General features: G+C 39.0%; 1 protein-coding gene across 5 annotated transcripts in view; it reads left to right on the top strand.

The window, feature by feature from the left end:
* PALLD (palladin, cytoskeletal associated protein) overlaps positions 1-17,727 on the top strand; it is a 202,033-nt gene that overhangs the window by 116,671 nt on the left and 67,635 nt on the right. Inside the window, exon 1 of one of the 5 annotated variants that reach the window (XM_072863186.1) lies at positions 17,137-17,308. The exons of 3 other annotated variants lie outside the window; for them this stretch is intronic. The gene's annotated coding sequence lies outside the window, so the exon portion shown is untranslated. Of the gene's footprint in view, positions 1-17,136; positions 17,309-17,727 lie in introns of those variants that run through there. One more of the 5 variants, XM_072863187.1, reaches the window with a different exon arrangement.

Below are 17,727 nucleotides of genomic sequence, written 5' to 3'. Positions count from 1 at the left end.
AGCCTCTTGGGACAAACCTGAATATTGAGTCTTTCTCCCTAGAGCACCCTGAACAATTCCTGGGATTGAAATTTGAGCTTTTTCATATTCTTCTTCCCAGCAGCAGTTCCATGTGGTTCCTGGCTAGGCAAGGACTGCTGAAGTAAAACCTGCTGCCGCCATAATTTTTCTTCTTTGAATCTTCCAGCATGCCCATCTTTTTTAGGGGTATCAGAAAGTTGGCATAGCAACCACACATCAGCTGGGAGCTCTTCCCCTGTGAGGCTAGAACAGTGCTGGGGGCCTGTCATGAACAGGTTGAGCCATCCTTCGAAGTATTTGCCCAGCTACCTCTTTTTTCCCCCTCAGTGTTACTTATGTAAATGAATTCTGCAGAGGGTGGTTATTTTACAGCCTTTGGATGATTGAGCAAGGGATTTTGATTGTTTTATTTTTAAAGTATTTGTAAAATATTTCTACAGTAAAAAATAAAATATTTAAATAATTTATAGGAATTGCAGTAAATCTAGTGAGAGAGAGAGGTCATACAAAAAAATCTCATTACAGCTATAGACAACTGTTAGTTGGAATGCCTTTTTATTTTATAGGTCTATAAATATTGAGTGAGAGATACTCATAGTTAAGTTTGTTACCTTGAACAGGTAATCATAATGGGAGTTTGGTTTAGAAATTTCTAGACAAGAAAGATTGATTCAATTTAGAGACAGTGGTATTTTCCTGGGCCCAGACACTCTCAGATAGTGGTCGTGACAGTATACCTATTATGCTATAAAGTATTTTCTGTAGGTGCTGATTTCAGTATGTTAAACAACTTATTTTTCCAAAGCCTTCTACCATAAACATCCTATAGCAAAATCCTGTAAACAACCTACAGCAAAATCCTAAATACTAAACAATTCCAACTAACACAGTGGAATATCTTTGAGAGAATTAGATACCCCCTCCTTTCCTCCTAATAAGCTAAAGGAAGGATAGGTTTTACAGAATGGCAGAGTGTAAAGTTGTAAAAGGAACACAGTAGTTCTTTCAGAACAGACTCTCCATAAACTGAACAGACCCTGCAGCAAAATAAACAGTGTTCCATTATACAAGATACCTATGGGGAGTTCTCATTATGCCAAACCCAGAAAAAGATTTACTTTGGATTTGGCAAAGAAGTAATCCAAGAATATGTTTGGCAATGAATATATTGGGGAATTGTCTTATTCTCCCCCCCTTCCAACCACCCTTATTGAATTCCTAGTGTTTTGGGTTTTTTTTCCAAAAAAAGATTCTGCTAGTCCTGTAAGATCAAGATAACCATAATAAAATATTGTAAGCCAGCATATGTTAGTGTATATTAATCATAAGGGCTGTTTTAACAAAGGTGTTATGTTTCTCCAAATATGAACCATACGTGTTATATAGTATTGTAGCAAAATCCTTGCTGCAAGTATATTATGTTTTTAGTTTAATCAAAATAGTAGAATTTTGAGGGAAAATATACAATTGTCAGTCATTCTTTATTGGTACCCACCCCATTCCTGGGGAAAAAGGAGGCCAAACTTCTTAAAAGTCCAGTTTTGGTCAGTGAGTAAGTATCAGTGTATTGACAGGAACTTTATGTCTGCAATGCAGTCCTTTCCAGCTGGGAACGTATTGTTGTGATACGGAAAAATCCTCATTTGATATGGGTTAGGGGACTATTTTTTTGTTTGGTGGTTGTGGGGTTTTTTTTCCTTTTGATCATACTATATGTAATAAATGGAGCTGAACTGCTTTTAAAATAACTCCTCTGGATAAGTACATTTGTTGGGCTAGAAGATAAATTTGCTTCAAAATATTTGAAAGACTCTCCAGTTATCCTTCCTAATCAGAGTAGAAAAAATCCATACTGTTGATATCAGTAGAATTAGTGAATACACCAAATGATCAGTCACCAACAAAGCTGGCGATACCATGAATTAAACTTCCTGCCTGAGAACTGCTGTCTGCTACTGTTGCACTTGCTCTCACAATGGATGCTTGTAGAAGTCCACAAAACTTTTGGCATCCCATAGATTGTTGCCTAGGCACTGGCCTGCAGTACTGCTCCCTTGGCATATCCTCTCAAAGGAACTTTTACCTTTAAAAGTTTGGGTTGAGATACAGCATCCCTGACCACGAAGCACTCCTCAATCAAAACCTCACATAACAGTCTTTGTCATGCTTCTGGAATACAAACGTTGCATGTTGTTTAGCTTTGTCAAAGAAAGGCCTAACTAAAACTGTAAAATGGAAAGTATCAAAGGTTGTTAGCACCTATGTGTCATCATTTAGCAGATGCTATCTGTCCACTCCATCCACATTCTTTTAGTCCGTTATAATTTTAAAGCCTAATTACAAATTCAGGTAGGATCTTAAAAACTAATACAACCATGTGAAAGCAAAATGTTCATAAGAATTCATATAAGATAAAAAAATCAAAATTGTTATTTTTACAGAGCATGGTCTTTTTAAACCACAGAAACTGCTTACTTACGAAGTTGTTGTACCTAATGAAAACCTATACAGGTAAACAGAATTTCAATGCTTTTAAGAAAGTCTATATATCTACTGCTTCATTGACTTTTCAGAATATTTTATCACTGACCACTCCATGATACCTGTTAAACTTTGTTTTTAAAGAGACTTCCAGTTTTGTTTTTATTTAATTTTCACTAATAAAAAATAATCTTTTAGAGAAGAAAAGGAACTGGAGAATACTTCAGAATCTTCTAGATATCTGTGGATTGGTATCTCTGTCCTACAACAGAAGTGTGGACATTTTATTGCATGTTTTAACTGAGTTTAAAGCGAAAACCACTATGTTTTTAACAGAATTACATAGGGAGAGGGGTAAAGTTTTAACCAAAATTCAAGATGAAACAGCAGAAGTTTTATTTTAATGTATGGTACAAACTTTTTACCTGTTCTTGTCCAGGTAATGAAAAAAAATACCCAGCATTTACTGTAAATTAGATAGCAAAAATGTAGTGATAGCTGTGAAGTAATTTAGAGTAAGAGGTCATATACATCTTAGGGAGGCACCAAAACATGCAGTCTTATATTTTTACACTTCACAAATATTACAAAACTGTTCCAATAATCCTGGTTGAATGAAATGTAGCATTTTAAAATTCAGGCTTACTGCAGTATAGATTTGTCTTAACAGTACTTTCTTTCTGGAAATGAAGTTTTATGATACCATATTCCTTTGCAGTTTATTTTCATCTCAGATGAATAGCTGATGTATGCAAAACTTGATGCTTCCCAAAAATACTGGTAAGAAGCCCAGAAAGAGAGATATGGTGCAAACTCTCTCAAAGGATTTCTGTGGAAGTTGAGCATGTAAGACTGGATGACAATTGAAATTAAAACTAACTTGGACAAGTTTGTTCATCCATTTCTATCCATACATATCACAAAAAATTACATGAAAAGAAGTTTATAAAGTCAAGTACAAGAAGTTTGTTTATAATCTCCTATGATTCCCTTTAACCTCTAGTCTCTCACCTTCATACAGAATCTCATCCAGTTGCCGTGTCATCATCTTGAGCAAACGTTGGGAATGCAGGCGAGACAAACTCCTTGCTTTCAGTTCTCATGCCTTGTATCTGTGATTTCAGAACAGGATTTCTAGAAAAGTCCTGCTAAGCCAGTAACAGTCCAGAGATCTAGCATAGACCGTCCTATGTCTATGATCCATGGATTTCTGACCTACTGGAAAAAAACTGGCTGGAAATTCTGATGTCATACTAAGCATGTGCAAAGCTGAATTTTTGGTAGGAAGGGTTTCTGTTTGTTTACTTTTAAATAAAAGAGCTCATGATCTAGCTAGATATAGGCATAGTTTAGTGTAGAGAAAAAAGACTTATTTCTGGCACTAGTAAGATCCTCTGCCAAATAAATTAATTCTCTACAGAAGTGTTCACATGCTAGAACATCCTTAAGATGTACGAAGCACATTCCCCTTTTATTAATTTCAACTTCAAAGCTTTAATTGCAAAGGCACCTAAAAACTTCTTTGTATAAAACTTACAGAAAGAGACAACAAAAATATTCTGATGAGATGTTTGCTGTGGATTATTTCAGCACAAATGGAAATTTTGCAAAGCTGTAAGCAGCTGATTGCAGGGTCTTCTTTGAGCAATGTGCTGTGGACAACTTTAATAAAAGATGATGCTATACTTTGAAGAGCATATTACTACTTAACAACAAACTGTCTGAACGCTTTGTCCTGTAACCATGGAAAATGCCCTGGTGGCTTTCACACAAACACCTTTGGCATAGGTGAGATTTTTGCTAGTTTAGTGTCTCTTTGGTTGCCATACAGAGAGAGGACTTGCTGATGCAAGAAGTTTTGGTCTGTAAACAAAGTACCATACAATGATGAAAGAGCTCTCTTAAAAAGCATTTTCATACAGTATACAGTGTTGGAGTGGTTCATGATCCACTAAGGAGAAGCGCCAGTCAACAGCTTTTCTGTGTATTTTAGAACAATTGCATTCCTTTTTCTAAGCCAAAACATAGCCATCACCATTATATAAATGTAAATCTTTCTTGAGAAGTCTGGTTCTCTTCCTTCATTTCCTGTAGCATGTTAGCTGCAGCTTATTTCAGGCTGTTTTCTCTTAAGCTCCCAGAAAATGTAAACAGAGCATAAAAATCTTGTCCACAAATCTTCACACTAAGTCATTCTGAACTCCCACTAGGAGTACATTACCCATAAGATCAGTTATTGCAAATTACTATTGAAGTCTTTTTTTTTCTTTAAATATGTTGTAATGCCTAGGAAGAAGAAACCTGGTTTGTAAAGGACAAAATTGTTTGTAACATGTTGTGCTTTGACAGTCTCAGACTTCATGATGCACGTCTCTTTGTTATACATCATAGTGGGTTTTGGTTGCTCAAAAGTTCTTCTCCTGAGCATCCAATAAACATTACTCCTACAAAGGAAGAAGATCTCACTAGTACAGTGCACCAAGAGAGCTAATATAAAAATGATTTTGTATTGCTGAGTTAATTTTATTACAGTGCTGCTTTATTCTCTGTTTAGCACTGTCTGATCTGTGTATCTTCTGTTTTGCCCAACAGACTGAGATGAGTTAAACTATGGAATAATGCTGTCAAGTTTTCTGTTATAGTCAGCTTCAGTTTGTCATTTCCTAATTTCATTCTGCTGCTCCTCACTGTAGACTGTATTTATTTACTATTTCCCACTTGCAGGTATCACTAGTTTTAATTTGACGAAGTCATGCAGCATATATTTCTCTCTAAAACCAGACTGGAAAGTGGTCATCTACTTGCAATTGACAGTGATTTCTGCTGCCATTCTGTGTATTTCCTCCATTTTGATGATAACATGTTGGCAAATGTTTTCCAGATCTAAATACATATGGAGAACAGTACTTCCTATTCCCATGAATTCGTGCCCAGCGCTCTCATACATGAGCGTTGTCCTTGGCTGCTGCTGTAAATATAAGTCAAATGTAGGACTTTTTACCACTCATAACTGCATTATGTTTCAGAGTATCTTTCATCCAGGTTTCCCCCAGGACATGTTTTAGTACTTCTGCACTGAAAGTTCTGGCAATACTATTTTGATATGAATGCACATGGTTTTCATTCAGATATATATATTGTTAAAGTTGCTCATATGGGTTTGTAATCAGAAAAGCATGCATTAAGATTAAATGAGAATTCAATTCAAGCAATAAATTGATGTGTAGTAATGAAATATTGTTGACCAAAGTCTTTATATTAAGCAAATGTTTTTGGTTTCAGTGAAAGATGGCATTTCTTTTAGAGTCCCACTTGCATTTAGTTGACAGAAATCTGTGATACTCGAAAAAAAATAAAATTTTTAGGTATGATAGTTACAGCACCATGAAAAGCTTTTCTGCAGAGTTATGTTTAAATATCTAATGCTATGCTGTAAGTTCAGGTACATAGTGCATGATGCAGAGTTCTTTTTCGTATCAGCTGTTTTTCTTACCATGGTAAAAATGCCGAGATACAAATGTCTTGTCTCTATCGTTCTTGTGATTCCATGCAAACGTATTTTAATGGTCAGCTAAACTGTGCAGATTAATTTTAAACTGGGAAATAACCATTCTTTGGTTATTTCCAAAGAAATGGAAATTTGGTTATTTCCATGCCTGTGTCTGTGTGGCTGCCTATGGGTACCTATAGACTTGCATGTATGCATTCCGTGTCTTTCCATGAAAGTTCTGGGAGAAATTTGCAGCAAGCAGTCCTTGGTTACGCTATCTTGGTTTCAATGCTGACAGTGTTTCTTTCAAGAGTATCTAAAATGTCTAGAAAAAGAAAAATAAATTAAGCCTACAGATTATATATTGGCCAATACAATTTGGGATGATACTTTGATACGAAAGAAATAGTAGATTTAGCTAATAAACTGAAGGCAGCAAATATAGCACTGATTTTTAAAAAGAGTTTTCAAGAAGCTTCAGAGGACCCTTGACTGATGAGCCCTGTATCTGAAAAATTAGTAGATAATGTAGAAATAACAGTATGATCTAGAATAAAGAAATTAGAATAAGATCATTAACATAATGTGACGTTTGGGGAAAACAAAATAAATTTTGTGAATAGAGGTAGCACCTCACAAATCTATTCAAATGATTTGAAAGAATCACCAAGAACCATGTGGATGAGTGAAGTCTAGTTGATATAGTCCACTGGATTTCCAAAGGTTTTCAACACAGTCCATTTTGAAAGGCTTCTGAAGAAACTAAGCAGCTGAGGGATAAAGGCTTCACAAAATATATCTTCTTGCCCAAATAAAAATAAGTGTTGAAAAGAAAGTAACCAAAAATAGAAGTAAGCTGTCAATACTCAAAAGAGCTGGAGATAACCAGTTGAACTCCACACAGAACTGTGCTGAGTCTGGCACTGTTCATCATATGTGCCTCTTTTTCCAGATCACTTATATTTTAAAAAACAAAACAAAACAAAAACCCCTTCCTCCAAACAAAAAAAAAAAGTTGGTGTTCAGGTTTCAGGTGTTTAGGTACAACAGATCTGTAAAGAATTATTTTTATCAGTTAAGTCAATGTGTATTCTCATACTTTGGCAGGAGATTTGTTGAAGTTCTGCATTAAAATATATTATCAGTATGTGTATCTATACATCCAGAATATGTTAAGATGTTAAGTCTGAGAAATATGATTATGTGTTGTTGATTATGCTTTACAATATTACTAAATGTTTTAGCACTTATGTTACAAAGCCGGTATCCTTAATTTTTATTACAAGGCTGAACACTAGTACAGAAATTCAGTTTTGTTTTACTGATAAAATGCTGAGTTTTTTGGTTGTTTTCATCATTACTTTAATAATAGTAAAGGATTTTGTAGTTTATGTATTCGGTGTTCCCCAGCAGCAGGCTGAAACAGTTGCTGCCAGTACTCTAAACTTGATAAATGGTTGTGCACCGGTACCTAATACCTTCATATTCAGATGATAAAACTACTCAGGCCCATCGGGTTAATGATGTGATCTTTCCTGGCACATTTCTATTCCACTGCTCCTGTAGAGCCTTCTGTTTTTTGACTACATAAAACTGCCATAATGCTGATGTGGAGCTGGACAGCGTGAGTACACTCTGGCAGAAGTGCGGGTGGAACAGCATACAGTGCGGTTCTCTGAAGGCAGTGCTTCAAGCCTGTGAGAAAGACACTGCCACGGCTCAGTCTAGTTGCAACTGTTGATTTACTGTGTGCAGTGGAGTAGTTTGAGTGAGTGGGTTCATTGGGGGAGGAGAAGGAAGGTTTCAGTTGTGTAAGCACAATTGGCAGCTACCAAAATGAGAAGATGGTGCGGGGAACACATATGCTCTGCTTGCTGAAAGATTGCCACTGGGGTCATTGGTAGCAATTTAACTATGTGGAGTATTTAGAGAGAGAAAACCTGTACTTTGAAACCTGTTTGACTAGACAGAGAGAGGTCTGGGATTGTCATTGAAAGTCAGTTGAGTAGTAACTTCCATATCTCTGGGAGATCATCCTTTCTGCAAGGGTAGAGGCCTAAGCATTCGTATGCATTTATCTAAGTTTTTAGGTAGCTTTCTTGAGAGCATTGCGAGTTCCTCATTCAGCAGAGACATACTCTTATTTGCAGAAGGGAAATATGGCATATCAGCAAAAGCGCAAACGTAGAACAGCACCTCAAAGGTCGAAGGATATGTCCTCTTACCCTGAACACATCTGTTATGGTGTCATTCATTCCATTCAGAAGAACTGATGTCAGATGACAGGGCCTGGACAGTAAATTGTTTGCAGAATCAGCAGTGAGTTATTTGTTAGTAGCCTGAACACCTGCTGGAGATGATGGAGTTGTTCTGAAATAAACCAGTACTGCTGCAGCCTTTAGCAGTGGAGAAGATGAGCTTCATGAGCTATCCCATTTTGTTTTGAATTACTATTTGACAATCATATGTTCTTATGACTTTTGTTTAATTTATTCTTAAAGCATTTCTGTATTTTGGATTTTAATTTTAGCATTTTCTTTGTCAGTTACGAATGTTTTAATTACATTCTTCTCAAAACAGGTAACTTGAAACCAGGAGATTTTTCTGGACGTAAATTCTACTAAATTGTTCCTATATGTTTCTGATTTTGCCATAAGTTGTTTGAGATTTTTTTTTTTCCGAGGTGAATTTTAGTATGGTAGTTTATGTACATAATGTAAATCTGATGTGGTTGGTATATTTCTTATTCTGCTATTCTTATTAAGGTGTTTCCTTAAGTTTTTCTAGTTTGAGAGTTTCTCACAAGTAAACAAACTTGTTCAGGCCTCTATTGAGGGCAAGAATGCAATATGAAAATACCAGAGATGGTTTTCTGTTGAGCTGAAAATACAACTGGCTTAATGTGTTGAGTGCAGTTGAAGGAGTGTTATAGGAAGGCGGTTATAAATGCACCTTTTTACTCTCCCTAATTATTTTTTTTCATGCACTTGTGCCCAGGAGCAGTCACTATTGCCCCGTACACGAGTGACTTAACTCAGTGCTCTCTTTGTTCCAGTCTGCTACTTGTTTTCTGCTTCACCCAAACATCCACAGGAGCTTGCAATAATGGAAGAACTGTTTGCATTACTTAAGGACTTCTTTTCACAACTTAATACCAAGGAACCGTATTAAGAAACACAGGAATGCTTCCAGACTCCCAAACAGAACTAGAAATTTAGAAGTTTAGCTACAACTTCTTCTTTAATTTGTTGCAAAACAGTTTCTTGTCATGCTGCCTTAGAGAGGCACAAGACTTTTACTAATTTTGAATCATTACGTCGTGAAGGGTATTCCTTTTAAGGAGTCACAGCTCAATAATTTCCTTAGTCAGATAGAGATACCTCTGCATATTAACTTTCTTTGTTTCAGTTGTCACTGTGGACATATTCAGTATATATTCTCCTGATCTGTTATCATTTTCACATTTAAATTTAAAGAACGGAATCACTTCCTGCAGGATTCCTTGGTATTTATTTAAAAAATGACTATCACATCAATGCCTGTGATGTTCCACTTCAGAAAGAGTAAATCGAAAAGATGTGAACAAAAAATACAGTGACCAGCAGGGCTAATTATTTTATTTAAGTGTTCTTCCTTGCTTGCTGTCGGTCTTACATACACATGTACATTTAGACCGTAAATTCTTGCTCCCGAAGTACCTGACGTGCTACTAAAACTAAGTATCAACAGTAATAACAGTAGGGAGTGTTCTGCTAGCAAATTTAAACCAACTTCCAGCAGGTAAGCTGCTCTTTATAATACTACTCAAACGAGTTTAGGGATATTTTGAGAGTAAAACTAGTCTCGCTCGCTTTCTTCACGTAGCATAACAGAATAGTCACTTTTTCAAAAACGGGCAGCGCTGCTGAGGGATTCCTTTGTCTCTGCAGAAAGCCCCAGTCGAATCCCCAAGGGACACGCTGCAACCTGTTCTAAAGAACAATGAGAAATATGAAAAGAATCTGTGAGTTTTCACACTGGAACTTTGTAGCCTCGTTTTCCTTTGTCTCGTTGCCAGTGGTTTGCACGCACTGCTCGGGCAGCTGAAAAAGGGGTACTACTCAGGAAGCCCACCACGGCCTTGCGCGTTTAAAGGTGAGGCTGCTACAGGGGGACGAGCGGCGGGACCAGAAGCGCCGCGACGACGGCTCTCCCGAGGATGGCCGCTCCGGAGCACGGCCGGCTGCCCGGGCGCGGCCGTCTGAGGCCTCTGCCCGCCCCGGGGCCGCCCCGCCCCGCCGGCGCCCGGGCCCGGCCCCGGGGAAGGTGCTCCTTACATGGGCATGGCCGCGGCCGGCGGCTGCCGCTGCTCGCCCGGGGCCCGGGCGGGGTGGCCCGCTGGAGCCGGGCCGCGGCCGAGCCGGGGGCGGCGCGGCCCGGGGGGTTCAGCCAGACAAAGAACAGTCCCGGCAACCAAATAAGGAAGTGGGAGCTGGAGGATTTCAGAATAGGAGCAGGGGGGCGATGCCGGGGAAGCAGTCTTTCTGCAGGAAGCTGCCTTCTGTTGTTAAAAGCGAAGTGGTAAATGCAGGCGATCAGGCTCACGAACTTGTCATTATCTTTCTGTAACCTTCTGCCAGCAAAGCTGACGAACTCAAGCTGTGTTTGTCGTATTTTCTCATGTTTCTGAAAGCTCTTCATAGGTTTTTGTTTATAAAGGAGGGGTCTTTGGCAGCCCCGTTGGTTAGCAGCTTGAAGAGAAATGAGTCTTCCACTGCCAGGGGAAAAAATCCCATTGTACATACTTTCGAGCATTACGAAAACACGTTATGAAGTTTTGTCCACTGCAGTCTTCTAATGAAAACTTAGAAATTTATCTAGAAAGGGTACGTATGCACCCCGAGAGACTGAGGTGTCTTTGCAGTTGAGAACAGTAGTAGAGAAAGAGAGAGAAGAAAGAAAAGGAGTACTAAAAAAACCATCCTGACAGTTCTGATTGATAGAAAAGCATTTCGTAACAAAATGACTTGGTGGAAAAATGTTCCGGGATACCAGAAATGCAAGTAAGCTACTGTTTTAAACATAGGTATGGAATTCATACCCTGTGATCCTAATCCCCAGTGTCTTGGGACTTTTTTTTTCTACTTATATGGGCCGAATTTAAAAGGTCTTATTCCTGGTGGGAAAAGACACAGAACACAGACTTACTCGGAGAAGGAAGAATCAACACAACAGAAACATTCAGTAGATGAAGGAGCAGCTGTGATCTCTGCTGACTGTGTGAAAGCTGGAACAGCGAAAACTAAATAGCTGTGGGCACAAACTTCAGCAGTAACGTTTAACATACTGGCCTGGTTTGCTCTGGTTTCAAAACGTTAGCAACAGAATGTCTCCTGAATTCACAGCCTTTATAGCAAACAATTAAATGCACTATGAGCTTGACATCCTGATGAAAGGAAGTAAGTTATGCCTTGATCTTGAAATTATGACCAGATCAGCTCAGAAACAGCTACTGAAAAACATTTTAAATATTGTGGGGAAACCTGACTCAGAAGAAACAGCTTCTTTATCTTTCCTGACAGGCCTCCCAATTACAGCAGCTGTAAGTTACTAAAGTGTAACTAATTGAAAGATACAAGACACTCAGTATTACTGTATCAGGAGCATTAAAGGAGAGAATGTGGTGTTGAGATTTGAGTTGGGAACTGGGAAGGACTTATGGGTGACATTCGACTTGCTGTAACCACCTGTGACTATATAAGCCTCCTAACAATTTAAGTGTCTGAAGTGTAGGTAGACCTGTCATAGATCCACAGTGATGCTTGCAAATGTGATTTCAATATCACGGCTGAAGAGTGTTATGTCAATTTTACTATGAAGTAAAGAAGAAACCATAGATACAATACTAACAAAACCACAGAGGGTAAGCCTTAGGCAAGGTTATTTTGCTCTTGGTCCCGATATGTTGATTGAGACAGAAGAATACGTTACAGGTGTCTTTGTAATTTATTTCATTAATAAAAAATAGAGAATTTGAGAAGAGTAGTAGAGTGAGGGAGAAAGAAAGTGCAAGGAAAAGCTGCAAGAGTTGGGAAATGAATACAGGGCAGAACTAGCTGCAGAGCTTGGGAGAGAAAAGAAATTGGACAAAAACTTACAAAATAGTTCTCCTTTGTGGGGTTAGTGAAACTGGCAGCTTAGCACAGGTCAAAATCCTTTTGAGTCTGAGGAGTAAATCGTTTTCCAGGTTATATTTTGATATATTTAATGTAGCTATTTCTAGAGCTCATACACATTGCTATACCAGTAGTTGTGCAGGCCAGAAAATTCTCACAGATTACTCATGGTCAAAACAGACTGAGAACGTGGGTACCGAAGTATCTAGGTACTTTAAGGTAGCCATTGGGATGCTTGACTTATCTATATGCTTGTTGTTCAACCATCACTGATCCAGTTCCTTGTTAGAAAGTGCCTATAGAGTAGAGCCATGTTTTTTTTCCATGCCATCATAAGGGTTACACAGTAAGTCTAATCAATATCATTTAAACAATTTTGTACTCTGAAGACCTTTGCTACTTTAGTCAAAAAGGTGAAGTAACTAGTATTATAACAAAGAAGACTTAAGCATGAGGCACTTCATCACCATGTATATACACGTGCATGTGTGTATATATACATATATGTCCATTAAAATGGTAATTGCCTTCTTATGAAAATTGTCTCAGCAATAGAAACTTTTAATTTTTGTTTTCCTCTATGTATAATTAGAAGTTTGGGAAAAGGTCTTGTTTTCATTTTATTTTTGTTGAATCATGTTTTAATAGATCGGAGACTTTGCAGTATGATTTGCTTTCAAATGTTGGCTCTAGCAGCAATGGTTTCCTCTCTGTAAAACACATAACTTTGATGGTGTGTATTGGCAGAGTTGAAAGTGATGGGAAATGTTTGCTCAAATAATCTTTCTTGTAACAAACCTGATCCTTTGTTTTCCAAAAGTGCTAAGAAAAACAACAGCCACAAACAACTTGGTACTCCTAGTTCAACATTGTGAATTTCACCAACAGGAAATAATACCAAACAAAGCACTTTACAGTTAGGACCTCAATGTCTGCCAACACCAGCAGTTAGGTGGTACAGGATGCTTGTAATACAGGACTCAGGAGACTTTTGAAATAGTGCTAAATGCTTTGGACTGGTACATGTTTGGCAATTGCCATTTCAGAGGTATAGTTAGTCCCTTTTGTTTTTAGGAAAACCTAAGTTTTCATTCTGGCCTTCTAAAGAAATCTCAAACTCTCATGCATTCCAAGAAAATCAGTGGCCTGTTCCTGGCTTAGTAGTCCCCATTCAAAGCTTTTAAATGTTGTCAAGTATGGTATGGGAAGGGATGTAATTTTATGGAGATTTTTTTTTAAATAAAAATTTGAAAATCCACAATGGTTGGCACGTCAAAGCTTATTTTGCATAGCTAGCGTAAATGGGATGCATTTCCTTTATGTAAGAAAAACAGGGAGATTGCTGAATTGGGCTCCATAAATCATTGACTTCAGTCAGCTGCATATGAATCAGTTTGAAAGCTTGTAAACTCTTTCAGTTCCCTCTTCTAGTCCCTCAGTGTCTATGTTACTGCCATTTCCATCTGAGCTTAATGATGTTTGAACTGTAATATGATGCAAAGCTCCATTGTGGCTAGCTGAATACTGTTTGGGTTGATTTACAGGCATGCCTATATTCTTGAATTAATTTCCAGTTTTTAAGACCAAAAGAATCTCGTGTCATGTAAAAAACATCATTTGAATCTCAATCACAACTTCTTCCTAGACCTCAGAATCTTTTAGTTATATTTTTTTGTTTTCTTTTTGAAAAACATCCTGTTTTGATTTGAAGAATTTGAGAGATCTGGTCTTAACTAGCATGATCAGAATTGCACACTGCAGTGTAGCTTTTAATGTCTTTGTTATTCACCAGCTAGGATGCTAAAATTTTGCATATCATAATGAAGAAAAACCACGCAGGCAAATTGAAGACAGGAAGTAGAATTGTGTAACTATTTGTAGTACGGTAGCACCTGGAAACTTGCTGTTGTGGATGACAGTGTATGTACACTCTATTAAAATACACTTCCTTCACTGAAGATACACTGCAAGCAAAAACGTTGCACTTAAATACTACAAATTATTCTGTATTAGTTTAAGAACTTGACAGACTTTCTCAAGAAGTCCATTGAGTTGTTTTATCTTGATTTGTTTTCTCTCAGATTGCTGTGGATATAATTACTTTGTGCATTTTCAGCCTTTTTTTCCTGAAGTAATCTTTTTTAGTTTTCATACTTTAAGCAATACTAATTTCATTTTATTTACAGGGTGCATAAAAAGTGAATCTTCATTTTGTGAAGATTCTCAAACTTTGAATGAATGCTAGGAAAAAAAAAATCATACAACTTTAGGCAGTTTGGTGTTTGCCTGTTTTACTAATGGCATTTACCATTACCTCCATTAGTTCGCAGAAATTAATTGTTGGGTTTTTTACTGCATTTTTCCAAAACCTGTTTGTTATAATTGTCATTACATTTTAAATATTTCATTTAAATATTAGGACTTCATTGGAGTTGTATGCAAGTGTCTTTTTACATGTAAATTAGTTTCCCTCATTTTAGTTTGCCAGTCATGCTGTACATATAGTTGGAAACTCCTTAAACTAGAAACAAATGTTCCTGGAGCTGGAATGATAGGCAAAGTTGTTTACAAGAAAGAATCACAGAACATATTAAGTTTTAAGTTAAGCATATGGTTTTGTTTCCTTTCTCTTTGGATCTGTATCTCACATTGTGCCTCATGTTTGGTTCCCAGTAAGTTGAGCTTCATTTTCACTTTCCATGCCCAGTTATGCTTGTGGAGTCACAGTGAAGCAAGTGTCTTGAGCTAAGCTGATGTGCACAAGCTGTCTTTTTCCTTTCATCTTCCATCCCCATGAAGTGAACATGAGCATACATGCATAGATATAAAATTCTTCTCCAAAATTCTTGGAACGTATGTTGAAAATATGTGCAATGTAAGAGCTGTGACAGAAGAAAATGTCAGAGAACTCAGTTTTCTTTACTTCTTTACTCTGTTATAATCAAATACAAAGCAGAAGGTGCAGTTAAGAGACAGGAAGTCCAGGTACTGTTTTTCTGTAATTGGCTTTTCCTACCGTACATCAGTCCATTCTTTGTTGTGTGTGTTAGATTATCTACAGCTATTACTGGCTGAACCATATTCTGCTTGTTAGATAAAATACTATCCTTGACCAGCATACTTACCCAAAATCATAGAGACCTGATTAGTGATGAGTAATACTCTTTTTTGGCTTTGTACTATCTTAATACCATGTGTATGAGCTACCATGCTTCTTCCCCTAGTCATGTACCAGAACTGGAAGGAGTGTTAGTGCAGTGCCAGTCTTCTCACTGCCAGGTTCTGGCATGTCACTCTCTGTTCTAGCAATGGGGACATGCTTTATTTCCCTCTCTCCTTTTCCTAGTTGGCAGCATTCCTCTCTTCTCCGTGTTACGTTCTGGAGCGGTCGAGTGATGTGGAGTGAGTTCTGAGTCCTGAAGAGGGCTGGCTGGTGAAAAGGGGTGAAGGGGACTGAGTAAGCAGGGGAAGTTTCAGTGCCACTTTGTTCTGCATCATCCACAGTAGAATGAAATTTCTCACGTACATGTCTTGCTCATCTTGGGGGTTCATACCAGTTGGAGAAAAATAGTTATGATGATGTTCTTGTGTAAACCCAACAGATTCCAGGCATCCAGCGCTGGACTACAATACACACTGATTGGAAAGTGGAGCTAAAAGAAGAAAGAAGAGCACCCTTACTTTCAGCTGCCCTGAAATCTCTTAACCATTGTCCAGGATGTTTAATAGTAGTGAGATAAAAGGCAGCATGTTCGTACGCTTCTTTTTGCTGTCCACGTTGTAGAAAATTAAAGTGATACCACTGATCACCTCTGTGGACTAAGCATGGATTTGAGAATAGAGGTTTTATAGATGTATCTTTTGAGATTGTCCATCTTGTTTTAAGCTGGTGTTTAAGTAGATGTTACTAATGATTAGTTGCGTTCTATGATTACTTATAAAACTGATATTGGCCTGTAATCTGTAAGAAAGCACTGGATCCAGACCAAGTGGGTCCTGGTAGGAAGGGTATGAACCAACAGCAGAAATCTGTTCTTCAGTCTTCATCTCCTTGTGGAAAAAAGAAGGAAAAAAACGAAGTATCTACCTCCAAATGATGCCCTTAGTGGAATATGCAGTAGTAATTAATGTATTTACAGTAAGTGTCTGACACTCTGGATGGTTTTGCATAATTAGAGTGCAAAATAGCATGATTTTTGTAACATATTTTAAATGTTCTCTGAACTCTGATGCTATTCTTTGACAGGTGAAGAAGATGCAGGAGATTGTTTATAAAAGATTAAAGTGTGCAAGAGAGTGACGTGGTTTTTCTGAAAAAAAGTTTTAAATTCAGTTTAGCCTGAAAACTCAGGGACTTGGTAGTAATGAGTAGTGGCATATAAGTGTCATTTAAAAAGCAAAGCAAAGTATTCCAAAGCTTAGAAGAATAACTTGAGACATCGCTTCTGCACTTCTACATTAAAACGTGTAGCTATCCCACCCGCTCTGTCATGCAGACGAAAATGATGTGGAAATCATGGAAACTTTTCCCGTGCAGAAAAGCTGATGTAAACTCTCGTGGCAACACTTTTGTGCAGCTGTATGGCAATATGGAAGCGCCCGGGATGTTTCCTCTACGCTCTAGGCAGCTGCGGCGCCTGCTTCTGCTTTAGTAGACATTTCTCAAGCTTTTCTACTGGCCATGGATGCCGAGTTCCTGGAGGGAAGACAGTGAGCTTCCAGCACGGGACCCGAGCCTTTTTTGGCAAAAAGCGCATCCGAAAGTCCCGCTTCTTGCAGCTCGGCGGAGAGAGGGATTAAGGCTTGGACCGCGGCAACAGGGACGGACGATCGCGATGGCGATTCGCTGCGGGAAGCCCACGTTTCCCTGCCGTTCCCAGCAGCCTGGTAACGCCTCTCGCACGCACCGGGGAGCCCGGGGTGGCCGCGGGACTCTTAACGTGAAGCTGCCGGAGTGGGACGCGCCGGCGGAGGCTGACGGAGTCACGGCGCGGGGCCCGCGCCGCCCGGCCCGGCCCGCCCTGCCCGGCCCGGCCCTATATAGCGCCGGTACCTGCGGGCGCCGCGCCGCTCCGCCCCGCTCCCGCCGCCGCCGGTCTCCCGCGTCCCCTGAAAACTCGCGCGCGGGTATGTGATAACTGCCCACGTCAGCGTTGCGGAGGTAAGATGCCAGGATGCTTTCAGGAGTTAATTCTACGTGGCGCGTTTTCTTCTGATGAGGCGAACGCACGGCAGAAGCGGTGGTGGAAGGCGAGAGGTCGGGGCAAATGAAACCGGGCTGACCGCGTTTCTTCCGAGTATTTCTCTTTTGCGCGACTGTTTCTTGCCCTTTTAGTTTGCCACATGGTCTGGAGTTGCGTTCGAGTTTGGCTGATGCACTTTATTTGCCGACCTTGGCCATCCCCTTGGTGTTTCCAAGCACAGAAAGGATGCTGCTGCTGCGGCAGCGGCCGTGTCTATCTCCGAGCTCAAGACTTGCTAAATCAGTTGTTAGTCTGTTAGTAAAGGTGACAGAGCAGTAAAATAGGAGTGCTTTCGCAGCCTTCTTTGTAGGAGACTTCTGTAGGAACCCGGTGGTAC

Source organism: Ciconia boyciana, chromosome 5, assembly GCF_034638445.1.
Source record: "Ciconia boyciana chromosome 5, ASM3463844v1, whole genome shotgun sequence".
Classification (NCBI taxonomy): domain Eukaryota; kingdom Metazoa; phylum Chordata; class Aves; order Ciconiiformes; family Ciconiidae; genus Ciconia; species Ciconia boyciana.
The sequence above is the reverse complement of the archived record's forward strand: the minus strand, read 5'-3'. Positions and strand labels throughout refer to the sequence as shown.